The following is a 13,888-nucleotide window of genomic DNA, read 5'->3' on the forward strand; positions in this document are numbered from 1 at the left end:
TCCAGCGCAGTATAATGAAACTAGTTTGATTTTTCGATTATTACGCCGTGTCACGATGTAACAAGAATATGCACCTACATCAACAATGAAAAAGCGACCGCACAAACCACAGTTATTTTAGCCGACATCAACATTGTGCACATTATACTCTACGCCGCAAAGTCGAATTACGACGAACAATTCCGAAGCAAAACATCATCTCATTCGAGAATCTGCAAGTTAAATAACACTGCAATTGAAACTTCATATACAAATATATCGCGTACACATATATACACTGTTTTAATCAGATTCCTCGCGATAAACCAGCCGCGGGCAGATAGTATCTTTCATCTCGACGAAGATCACGTCCCGCAGAGCATCTGCTGTAATGTCACGTTTCTCGCGCGCGCCGATTTGCTCGGCCGATAACAATACTGTCTCCCCGAAGGTGCGTTGACTCCTGCGAGTCTTATTAAGGCTTTTTGCGGTTTTGCCGTCAAGTCAGCGGGAAAACCGACGAAAATTGGCTATTCCGCACGCTTGCGATGCGCGAAGCTCCAGAGAATTGCAACGATGTGTTTTGCATTCAAAGTGTGCACTTTTGCATTTTTACAGACTCATATGTATTTACATTCTCTTATACGGATAAGCTCGACGTATTATAACTTTTTCGCAGGGAATAATGGTACGTATTAGCAAATTACAGCTTCTTACTCAGCCGTTTCGATTTGTCGTACACGAGAAACATCTGAAACAAGCTATAGTATGACCAAGGCAGCTTGTAGGCTAAATAACTTATACCCGCAACGTAAGAGCCAACAACAAATCAATCGTCCTCAAAAGCCTCTGCTATTACAAAGACCGACAACTCATCAGCCTAAGTTCTTCATTACAGCTGAAGACTATATATACACACACGTCTCTGCGGTACATAAAGACAAGAGCCGCGCGCGGGTCTATGTCTTACGCGAGAGATAGACAAGACAAGGCTTCGCCTAGTTTTATCCAAGAAGGAAAGCGAGAAAGATCTCCTTTAGGCCTGCTTTAGGCTAATTGCAGAAGGCAAATCGCGGTATAACGAGGGCAGCCGACACGAGTGACTCTGTTCTTCTCGTTTTCCTCTTGTGCGCGTTTTTTCCTATCGACGCGGCCCTGCGCGCACCGGCAATTAGGCACGACAAGGGCAGTATAAATTCGCGTGTTTTTCTTTTTTTTCCCCCGTATCTATGTACACTAGCGTATGCGCGTAGATATAGCGAGTTGCCTAATGATATGATTGCCCTGGAAACCTTAATTTTATGGCGAAAGCTTTACAATGCAGTGAGCGAGTTTCGAGTCCACGTGTGTGTGTGCGAGTGTGTGAGTCACAGTGTGGAAACTGGAAAGAGATGATTTAGTGCCGCAATGACGCTCTTGATTATGCATACGAAGTTCGGGTAATTAGGTGCGCTTAATGGGCTCGGCTCTCTTTTGTTTTTGAAATCAGTGCTGCTTTGGATTTCGCTCGGCGGGGAGATTGTTAGCTAATGTTCGCATAAAAGCGTATACGAGATCTTCGAAGAGCTGCGAGTAAAAGCCAAAGGATGTAGGTACATTGTACGGAATTTGTATACGATTCGTCGAGAATTAAGTTTCCTATGTTTGCATTACGAGCGCGCGGGCATTAATTCAGTAGAAACATTCCGGTGCGGCCGGACCTGTCTCGGCTGTTACCACTTAACGACTTCGATAAATAACAATACAATAATTCAAGCCCGTGGGCGCGTGCCATTCTGTGTTCAGTGACGCTTTTTCATTTTGGCAAAGTTATTACGTTGCGAGAGGAGTGTCTGGGTATTACGAAATGACTATATTTTATTACGACTTTTGATTCGACCATTGCATTATGTGCATACGCGAATTGCCACAAGTCATATTTCAAAGCACTTTATAAATGAACGTCTATTTGTCTGAAAATTCGAGTATGCGCAGCTTTTGCGGGAGTAACAGAAAATTCTTATTCAAGCAAAACCGAGGATATACGTTTATTAATGAATAATTGGTTACAGGAAAAGCTGTACGATTATTCGAATAAAAATCTGAAGGTTCCCACCTCACATGTATGGAACCCAATATCGAAACAAAAAACAACTGGCAATATCCTATATCTTCTAGGATTTCATTATTAATAAACAATTACGCAAACTCCCAAGAAAAATAATAATCATCATGCACACGAGCTGCTGCGTTGCCAAACGACGACGACATCCGAAAAGGACACAAGCTTGAGTTTCTCCACCATAATATACACGTACAAAAACTTTATGCGTGCGTGTATAAAAATATGATTAAAGGCACGAGATGTAGAGTCGAGGAAAAAGCACGCGACTACAAGGAGAGCCCATATCAAAGGTGCAGCAGTAGCAGCAGCTTTGCCACGTAATAATCGCCGACGACGACACACACACCGGCTCGTAAATCGCCGACCGGCCCGTATAATAATGGTCTTCTTCTTCTTCTTTTCTTCTTCTTCGCTCCGCGAACGAGGACCGTTATTATGCACACAAGCACACACACGTGCGAGCGATCAATGCTCTCTTCCAGCAATGTGTGCACTCGGATGCGTCGTCGGATTTTCGTATTATTAAAACTTGGCTATATAGCGGTCAATTATGCACTTGTGCACACGCACTCGTGAATCATGCGAAATTTATGCGAGCGCGGCGATGACGTATGGCGCACTCGATATAATTATATCTTTGATATACTCGAGATACAGCCGGATACCGGTATTACATTTTGCGGTTTTCCGGACACAGTCTCTCTTGCCGCGTTCGCCTTTGTTTTTGTCTCTGAAATTCGTGTGCAATAAAGCGGGCTTGATTAATGCCGCGCGTGTGTGGAACTGGATTTTTTTCTCGAGCGAACGCAGCTTAAGTTGCATTACAGTCGAAAAAGCGAGACCTCCGCAGCTCCTTTCCCTTTCGTTTTCCTGCGGGTTTATCTCACACTTTTACTCTCTTTGTCCGCTTCCTTTTGTTTTTCGACTGAGCTGAGGACGGATTTCCGTCAAGTCTACGCTGCGGCGCAAGTTTAATTGATGAGGCAAGGACTTTGTGGAAAGAAGCGATCGTTGAACTTGCGGACATACGATTTGAAAGTTCCTTTTCCATTATCAAGCCTTAAGCGGTGTGCGAACACAGAAAATTAAGGTGGTAACGATTTAATACGAGCAAACTTATTTCGCGATATTATCGTTTGCAACTGGAGGAAAAACTCTTATAAAAACCATATATTTATAGTCCCATGGAATCGGCATCGCGAGCGCGCCTCTTTTTCATATACATCCCGAGAAATATGCCGCGTTTGTAGCTACCTTTGATCATCATCAGACTCAGCAAAAGAGCCGCACGTGCATCAACCGATGCGGCTTACAAACAATATAATCATCATCTCTTATGCCCCGTCGCTCGTTTTCTCCCTATTTCTTCACGCGCTTTGCGCAAAAGAAGCGGCTTTTCGTAAAATCATGCACTTATACCGCCAGCACGAATATAATCCTCAGCGTCTACTATAACAATAATTAAGCTTATATCCGCTGCTCATCCCACGAATCCTTTTTTTTTCATCGAGTATACTATAAGTGTACACGTATATAGCGACAGCGCGTCTTCGCTTTTTTTTCGTTGCGCGTCGACTACTTACTGCCTCAGTCAACGGAATGGAACGTGTTGCTCAACTCTTTATACTACTGCTGCTGGTCGATGCGTCACTTGAGGACGATTCGCTAGTGTGCAAGAGACGAGTGAAAATGAAATGGCTTTCGTCATCGGAATTTTTACGCTCTTTTTCTGCTTCTATCGCGAGAATCGACGTCGAGGGTTGTTTCCGATTTCTACGCGGATTTGAGACGACTTTTATTCTTGACTCGATTGCTCTTATATTAGTGTGCGATTCAACAATTCCAACGAGGGAAAGAGAGAGGCCGCGCGAGAAATGGGCGACTGTAATACAAGCTTTAATTAGCCAATTAAAATTCAGCGATTAAACTTTGCATAATGCGAAACGGGCGGTTTGCAAAACGCGCACTTGCGAGAGCGCGCGCAAATCTACCGCGAGTTTTTTTTTGCGAAAATTAACGCGATGATTTTGCAGCAACAATTAATAACGAGGTTTTTATTATATAGTGCAAGGATTCGCTTGAGAACAAACGAATCGTTTGAAAAATTAATGCCAGCCATTATGGTCGATTGTATTTTTTACTCATCGCGAATATGAAAAATGTATAAAGCGCTTCGCGTGTCAGGTCGCGGCAGAAATTTCATTTTCTCGTATCGTTGTGTAAAAAAGAGTGGATTCATCGCGTTACCCAGCGCTTTATTAACCAGTTTACGGTAGCGGGAATATACAGTGAGTCGACTGCTTCAGCGACGCAGTTAAAGGGTTAATTCGCCACGCAGTTCTGCGCTGCGCGAAAGAATAGGCGTATGTTTCGAATTTTAATTGCCTCGGCTTTATATATCGTCCGGAAAAAGTGATTTTTATATACTTGCGCAATCGCTTTATTAAAATTGTTGTGCTTGTAACTGCCGCTGGTCGTGAGAAACTTTTTAAGCGTAACGATTTTCGGATCGTTTTATTGTACTTTTTCGGAAGATTAATACAATTACCCAATTTGAAACACCTCGTTGCTTATGCGATTTGCATAAAAGTATACAATCCAAAGCAACGTATTACGCAAAAGACTTATACAGAAAGAAAAAAAATTACAGTCAAGGCAGCTCGAAATTATTTTATCTAGTGAAATCCAGTTTGCGTATGCATAATTTGAATATATTCTTGAGAAAAAACAGAATTTTTGGACACATGGGCCAGTCTCAAAGTCAGAGCTGCTTATGTACCTTTTACGAATCAATCGCGCACACGCCCATGAATAATTAACTCATCATAACTCTATGCGCGATTTTTGGCACCTCAATTTTCATCCGTCGCTCTCGTGACAATGCACTGTTGGTCGTTAACGATGTGAAATAGCGGCTTCGTACCGGTTTACCTTCGTCAAGTGAGACTATAATACGCGAGGAAACTGGCACCCGCTGCCGAGGCTTCTATATTTATTATTTGTTCATATACCAAAAGCGAAAAGAGTTTTGGACTGGCGGAACTCTATGAGTTTCTGTTTGGCGGCGACAGGTGGCGCATGCGCAATTTCCCGTTTCCCTCATCACTATTTGATAGCAGAATGCATTATACATGTCACAACTGTCTTGTTGGGCCAACTGCTTGAGATGCTCATGCTGTAACTGCAAGAGGTCTACACCGTCTCCTATGAGCTTATATTTTATGCGAACAATAAAAAGGGTAAACCATCAGGAAGCTCGCAAAGACTCGAGGAAATCAAGCTCACCGCGCACCTCATACATCACATCAGCTGCAGGACTGTCGCCCGAGGACATGATCTGCGCTATACAGGCGGAAAAGAAGCTTGAAAAAAATAATGAAAAAAAGGAAAGTCAATGTATATACTAGCCACAGCCGATGTATAAAAAAGCTCTCGCTCTCTCTCTCTCTCTCTCTCTCTCTCTCTCTCTCTCTCTCTCTCTCTCTCTCTCTCTCTCCTACATACATCCGTACGCGGGCGATTTCGCGCTTACATATGTAACACGTAACGCTGGCGTCACGTGAATTGTATTAAGGTCAGACTCGATCAAATTCTTACGAAAAGATCACAAGGTCGCTCGGTGCGAAAGATATCGCGAGTGTGTGTGCCTGCGCGCCTTTTTAGTGGAAAAGCCATAGCTAAAACAAACTCGCGTTGTATGTTCGCGCCCTTGAGCTGACACCGCGAGCGAAGTGAGAACGTGCGGTTCCTGGCTATTACGCTACTGTGTGTGAGTTGTAATTGTCTCTCTCGCGCCAGTTTGGCTTTTGGTGTCGAAGCGCGGAGGGAATCGCGGAGATTGCGCGGTTCTCCGGAGGGGAAATTAGCCTGCGGCTGATGCAACCTGCTGCCGCATCGCGTAGTTTCACTGCTAAGGTCGTCGATGGGATGGGGGGAAAGAGTTAGTTATCGCGTGAAAGTTGAAATTATATGGTGGCAGTAAAACGTTGTGGAATATTCGTAAACAATTGTCGCATTGCACTTTGAAAAGCGGTCGATAATTTGTGATCGAAGGTACGTTAAGTGTGCATTTTATATTTTTAGTATTCGATCGTTGCCAGCTTGGGTAAAAAGTGACGATGATATTATCAAATTAAAAAGTCATCTAAATTAGTTCTTTGTTTCAAACGATTCTTTCAAATATGTATTCTCAAAGTATTTTACCAGTATTAGTGCTTTACTTGAGTTTTGGTCCTACTTTGAAATGTACCTGTGCAGCAAAGTGGATAGACGTATTTGTAAAACACTTATTGGAGGACAGAAAATTGTATCAACTGACACTTTTCAAAAGTTCGAAACTACTAAACTTAGATGGGGTGAAGTTTTATCAAAAATTATACCATGAAACTATTTCTACATTAATTATTAATACGGATAACCTTTATTCGAATGATGATAATCGAAGATTAGATTTACCAATTTTTGAAAATCCATGACCTGCTACCATATACGTGATACTTGACGAAGTATCGAGGCTGGATAATGATTCTCAAATTCAACGTATTGGTTTATTAATATCCTTGCTCATCCAACTGTCCCCTCCTAAAATAATCAGGCCAAAATGTCTATTAATACTTTTTATTGATGATGGCTTCACATTAGAGAGCTCAGTTATTAATACGATTTTAAAATTTGCTTGGAGTAACGAGTTTTTGGACTTTACAATTCTAAAAGTAGAGCATCATTCGAAATTCGGCAGATGCCATGAACGAATACTCTATTACAATCCATTCTTTCGATCTTTTTTTAATGATTGTTACTCTGCAGATACTATACTTTTCCCCAATAAAATAATTGATGTAAATGGATATAAACTTACGATTCCTTTTTTTCATGCGCCACCTTTCATGATGATGAGTCCGGTGAACAGTTCAGCAATCGTTGGCACCGTATTCACTGCTATCAAAATTATAAAAAAAAAATGTAATTTTACATTGAATATCTTAACCCACGATAAACTTCATAGTAACGAAGTGGGACAATTTTCTGAGGAATTCAGTGCAATATCTGCTCACAAGCGTGTAATAACAGGCGACGTTGATTTAGTGCCCTTACAGTATTTTTTAGAATATATAGTGTCAATTTCAACCGAAAATCAGTTATTAAGCAAAGTTTTTTATTTTGATAAAACCATTTTAATAACACCGATCTGGTATGAATCAGGGAACACTTCAAAGCTTCAAGTCTTAATCGTATTGTTTCTAGGAATCATCATTACTGTTTCACTTGTAGATTTGATCTATACTTCCGGAACCCAAGGCAAAAGATTACTTTCATTTGCAGTAGTACAAATTATTCTGAATCAGCCCGTATTAAATCAAAATCGAAGCAATGTAAAAAAATTTTTTTTCATCTACTTTGTGATTGTGTCTATGATATATTTATCAAATTTTTACGCAAATCTGACCAAAAGCTCAGTTGTGAATACGGAGATGGCTTTGGAAAATTACGATGATATCAGTAAATATACTACAGAAGTGTATGCAGATAATAATATGCGTGAATTTTTAAGCAGCCGTTTGGAGTCAAACAAATTTTATTCGATGATTAAATTAACTAATACCACGTATGATTGTATCAATAAAATTTTAAATGGTAAAAAAATTGCTTGCCTTACTACTACAATGCGAATCAAGCACATATACGAAAATTACTACAGAAGTAATAATTTGAAAAACAATTTTCGAATTGTAGATTTTATCTTTCATAACTCAGCGAAAGGTTATATTTTCCGTAAAAATTTTCCATTTCTTGAACAGTTTAATAAGATTTTTCAACAAATATTAGAATCAAAAATGTTTAAATTATGGTATGAAAGAGAAACAAGTTTTATACATGGAATTATGGATACAGAAGAACGCAATGTATTGAGTCAAGATTTAGCATTTATAAGCATAGTTGGAATGTTATTATCAATTGTAACGTTTGTTATTGAAATATTATATTGGAATTATTGGGATCGTTTGAAAGCCAAATCAGTAAAATGGTATAGTATCATGCCTGCAGTATGTATTTTTAAAAAAGCTTAACAAATATGTAGGTATACATCAAAATAATGACAACAATAATATATCCTTTTTGTCTGTAAACTTTTTGTTTTTATAAATCCTGAGGAGAGTAAAAAGTCTTTAATATTTCTTAGTATCATACAATAATTGTGAGTGGTTTCGGTTTATAGACATCAATGATGGTGTGTTTTATAATTCGACTTATAAAATAGTTGCAACTCAACATAGCAACGTGTATTTGGCGCTGCACTAGAAAAATCAATAATTTTCTACATGGTTACGAAGAGAATGTATTCCATCATACCTTTTATCGCAAAAAGTATTCTAATAACTGCTCATTATAAGTCAATAAATAATGTTATTCTTACAAATGTATACGTGTAAGCGAGGAAATAAATGAATATTGTGAGAACTTTGTTGATTTAATATTCAAGGTGAAATATTTGCTCACTGAATTAATCAATAACCAAATATCTATTACTAAAGATAATTTGAAGTGACGATGTTTTTGTACATTGGAGTAAGCATCATAAATTAATACAATGTTCGAATAGTAACAATTGTACGCCATCAGATGTAGTTTACACTATACTGGATTCGAATCCTTCAATAAAAATCCTTCTCTTCGAAAACGCTCATCATCAATATTCAATTAAATTTAAATCCGACCACTCATAATCCTCAACGACACTCATCAAAGTCTCCGCGTCCAGCCTCTCAATAACCTAAGTCCACTTAGTTAAAGCACATACGAAAAAAAACTCGCGGAATGACTAACCACCGCTCAGCGTCCTGCGGAGTCCATCACAGCTCACACATCAGGCTATCATTGCCTCGCGCTGGCGGCCTCCCTAAGGTCGAATCGATCCCAATATGCAAACTCGCTCGTTCCACTCTATACTTACCTACATATGATCGGCATTTCATATGCATCAATGTAGACACGTGCGCACACGGGATTCCCGCGATCGCCGTGGATTATACGCTCCGCTGATGCCGAGGGGGAAAAAACTGCGTGCATCTGTCATTCGGTCTCCGCGTTGAAGAAGGAGAGAAAACGAGCTTCCCGCTGTCTCGCGGTCGAGCTTAATTAACCGTTGCATTAATTACCGGCGCGGCTGAGGTGAAGTCACGACGTGCGCGCGACTGGAGGCTGCGGATGAAATTCAGTGCAAAAGGTAAGTTTTGGCTTAATTGGCAAAGGTCAGCGCTACCGAGCTGGGCTTGCGCTCTGAATAATCGACGGATCGGAATATAAGTTCGACCGTGGTATAGTATACGAGTGAAACAATCGTCTTTGGACAAATTCACGCACAACAAAGGCACGTTGCACAGTGGCCATCGCAATCTCTGGAATCCAACGGCTGACCTCCTGAGAGTTCACCTCACAAATTTAACTATCCTCCATACGCGAATAATTTTATTATCACCTAGTTAAAATCAAAACGGCTCTCAAACAAAGCAATCCCGCGCGCTTTTAGTGCTCTAAAGTGGAACGCAACGGCGCAGAGATGCGCTGCGGCAGCGGTTTTATTATCGTTTCTAGCCGAGCTCGCGGGAACTGCACCTCTCTAACGTTGCACACTGAGTATACTGTATACACCTGATGCCCTTGAGGATGCGTTGCTTTTTCTGCTCGACGCTTTTTCCACGTACTTTTGTACACATACCTACACGTATGTACCCCACATACAGCCATCAGCGGTGCACACACGACCTCGCTACACTTATTCGGAATTTTCGGCTGCCAATTTTTTGCTCCTCCGACGCATAAACTCGCCACTGATTGGACGTACGTGCAGCTGTTTGCGGCTTTAATTGGACGCTGATTATGATTGCGACCCGCGCGTATAAGCATTCGCCGCTTCGTTAGTCCGACGCGTGAGAATTTTCGACTCCAGCCTATATCGGGGTGTGGCGGTACCAACTCGTGTAACAGCGCAGAAAAGAAGTAATTGCGTGAGGATAAGCATCGCCGGGCGTCTTTTATTGTACAGTTGTTATACCTCTCGCGAGCGCGCGAGCGGCATTCGAGGATCGTATAAATCAGGACGGAATTGACAATGAAGCGATGCAGAGCCTTGACCTTAAACGCATTGCTGCACACCCTCTCTCTCGACTGAATATCGGCATTGATTGGCTGTGTTACTCGGGGATGCGTAAAAATGAAGGATGCTTACGTCAACTCAGCTTTGAGTGAGCCGAAGCTTCTGGATACACAACGAGAGATATTCTGCGGCTGAGGGGAAAAGTCATTGACGCAACGATCTTGAGCCGATTTTTCGAGGAGGAGAGTATGCAGCAGCGCGGCGCGCTCGATCGAGCATTAGCTTGTTAAACGAAATGAGATTCGATATAATGTTTTACGCTCGGCTTCGCCGTCGAGCGTGACGAGTCTGGCCGCGCCGCTGGTGGTTTTGCAAACTGTTCACGGAGGAGCCTGTTATATTATGTGCTCTCGATTTCGGTTAGCCGTTTAAACGAACGAAATATAAGGCGTATAAGAGTCGGGCCAACCTTGCTCTTAAATCTTATCGTGAACTTTTTCGCGCTTGATTGGCTCTCGGGCATTGGCTTTAATTGAAATTCGATAATAGTTTCAATGTGACCGACAGAAATAAATACTCTCATGCGTGAAAACGAGACGATTTTGCAAGGCAGGCGTGCGCGCGCGGGCAGATAGCGATCGGCAAATAAAGGAGATCAGACAAGGACTCGTGTGTGAGGCTTTTTTTTATGGGTCGAGTATAAATGCATCCATTAGGTTCGATATTTCGAGAATGGGAGACTTATCGGATCGAAGATCGGTTTATCGGAAAAAATGATGTCTTTATAATGTACGATAGATTTATTGCCGCGTACAGATTGCAGCATATTATTTCGAGTTACAGAGAAGATGAAAATCCGAAGGATAGTTCGTATAAATGAGTCATAGAAATGATTCGATCTACAAAAATGTCATTCTTCAGTTCCTTCGAAGCTACGTCTTCGCCGAGTTTAATTATTTATATTTACGTTGCACCGTTATAGACATAACGTCGCTCGCTTATATAATTTAATTGCAGAAAAATTATACCTCATTAATAATGCACTTGTTGACATTTTGCGCGTCTCAACGGTTATTCACGAAGGTCGACTTTCTTCATTATATGTCTCTCCAAAGATGTAAGTATAAGCTACACGATTAATCGGTTTTGATATTGCTCTCCTTTTTGATTCACTCAAATTTTGATTTTGGTCTCGGTAGGACATCCAGAACAAAAACAGTCTACCACTTTGTTTATTGCATGAAATTCGGGCAAGGGATCGTGTTTTTTACCGCGTGAAAATAAAATGCATTGTTCTGCCAGCGAGATCCTGCACCTGAGCAAGTTTTTACCGATTCGCGCAAAGTCTGGCTTTTATTTATTCTGGCGACTGCATGGATTAACAGCCGAAGGTGCGAAAGAAAGAAATTTTTATGCCGGTCACGCGTGCGATGTAAACTCAGGTTTTTTCGGGTGGCGAAGTAAGCCGAAAACTGTATAGCTGCACACAAAGAGTGTGTCATTATAACGTAAAAAGTTTGAATATCAAGAGGTTTCAAAATTATCGGTTGATGAATTTTAAAATCCGATTTTTGCAGAATATCTTAAAAATTGCAATATCCAGCAAACGTTACAATCGTAGATCATATCCGTGTCACGATTATTTTTTGCCAGCGTGTCCCCAGAGAAAATCGTCGCTGAAAGAAAAAAATCAAGGAAAAATGCTCAGGCGCGCACAGATTATAAACATAACGCTTATTTTAAACCCATAATTTAATCATAAAACAAACAAGCCCGCGCGAGATCGCCGATTTCCGCATTGTTTGCCGGCAGCAAAACTAATCTCTATTCATGTGTATACGAGCGACGCATTCCACATCCTCCCACTGAAAGGGAAGAGAAACAAAATCTTACGGAAGAGACAAGTCCAGGCTGAGTCGACAGGTTCTCTTTTAAATACAATCCGGAGACGTAAAATTAATGATTCGACAGCGTCCTTGCCTTGGTAACCTCGCGCCTATTGGAGCGTATACGCACCACGAGAGAGCGGACTAATTATCCTGCGGAGACGACGAGAGATGAAACTTAGAGGTAAGGAGAAAAAAGTTTGCGAGGAAAATTAGTGCAAAGTGTGTATACTAGTATGGAAGTATGAATTATACGGCCTGACATATTTTAGGGCTGGTTTCTATAATGCAGTTCGATGTGTTTCGTAATTTATATATAGGTATCAAAGAAATGCCTATCGTGGTTTCGAATCGGTACATTACCGATCGCATGAAAAAATCGATTTGTACCGTCGCGGAAAAATTGTACAGTGCGAAGTGCGAGATATTTGTCTCTTCAGCGGGCAAAGAGAAAGTCCCATTGATAGATAGACTGATCGGAGAGGAGATACACAAAGGAGAATGAAATGATAAATATTTATAGTCATCACAATAAAACCTGCATCGCAGAGACGATGCATGTATGTACTTTCCATTATGTTAATGGATTATTCGATTCGGCTATATAATGGAAAAACTATGAACATTCGTAATTGCTTGTGATTTATATTCGAATGATAAATCCTCCGAAACAAATACTAATGAATGTAAAACTTTGTTATGACTGAAATTAAAATTCTTTTCAATGCTCCTATGCAGATCTCAATTGCGATGAGAAGAATTTTTGCTTGAAAATAGAATTTTATAGCCGTGCGTAAATAACGCGCGTCAAAAGAATAAACAAATTTATGGGTTTAACGAATAGTAGTAAAAGAGACAGACGTGGAAATGCCAGCAGCTGGAACGCACTAAATCACTGGAATATGCAGAAAAAACTAATTGAAGCTCTCGCGCGGAGAGTCTAAAAATAAAAGCTGGATCGTTAAACTTTTGTAAATAATTATCATTCCATAGAGGCATGCAATTCGTATCTTACAAGATAATAAACTCAAGTCGCGTACGCGTCTCCAACTAATATAGAGGAACAACAACCGAGACAGAGATTTATATCCTTTTCCTGCTAAAAACTTCACTTCTCGCGCATCGGACGAAAACACTTTTTTCAGGAGCGTGTAAAGCGCGAGATTTATTCGAAAAACCCTAACCCAATTAAAAAACCGCAATGAGCAACAAAAGCTCGAAGCAGGAAAAGAACGGGAAAGACAAAGGAGCTGCGCGCACACAGTGAAAGGAAAAGCAGTGAAAACTTGAATTCCGGATGTGCGTACATCGCAGCTGCGCGAACCTTTTCCTCCCGTAATCCACGCACGCTGACTCGCTTCTTCCGCTTTTTATCCGCTCGCGGCAATTATAAAAGAGCCGGTATTACGAACGCCTCGGGGCGTTATGTTCTCTTTCTCGGGTGATCGGCACCGAACCGGATTCGCTCTGGGTTTCCTTTATGCTTCCTTTCTCGCGCGCGTCGAGTGTGTCTGCGTAAGTATACTCGAGCTCTCCTCTCATTGATGGCGATAAAAAGTTCCGCGTACGTGTGTGTCCCGGCTGTAATTCTCGCTCAGAGTCAAGGTCGAGGGGCCGGTGGGCGTCGAAAAGGAACACACTTCTGATGCCTTCGGCGCCTTCTATATTATACACTTATCGAATTTGCCTAGTGGCTCGGTGTGCCGGACGCTCCGGGAAATCGCGGTTTTCCGAGAAGATCGCGTGAGTATAAGTGCGCGAGAAAACCGTGTTAATTGTTCTTCTTTTTTGCAGTTATATCTCTCTCGTGCGTTTATAAATGGA

This window comes from Nasonia vitripennis, chromosome 2, assembly GCF_009193385.2.
Source record: "Nasonia vitripennis strain AsymCx chromosome 2, Nvit_psr_1.1, whole genome shotgun sequence".
In the NCBI taxonomy this organism is placed as follows: Eukaryota; Metazoa; Arthropoda; class Insecta; order Hymenoptera; family Pteromalidae; genus Nasonia; species Nasonia vitripennis.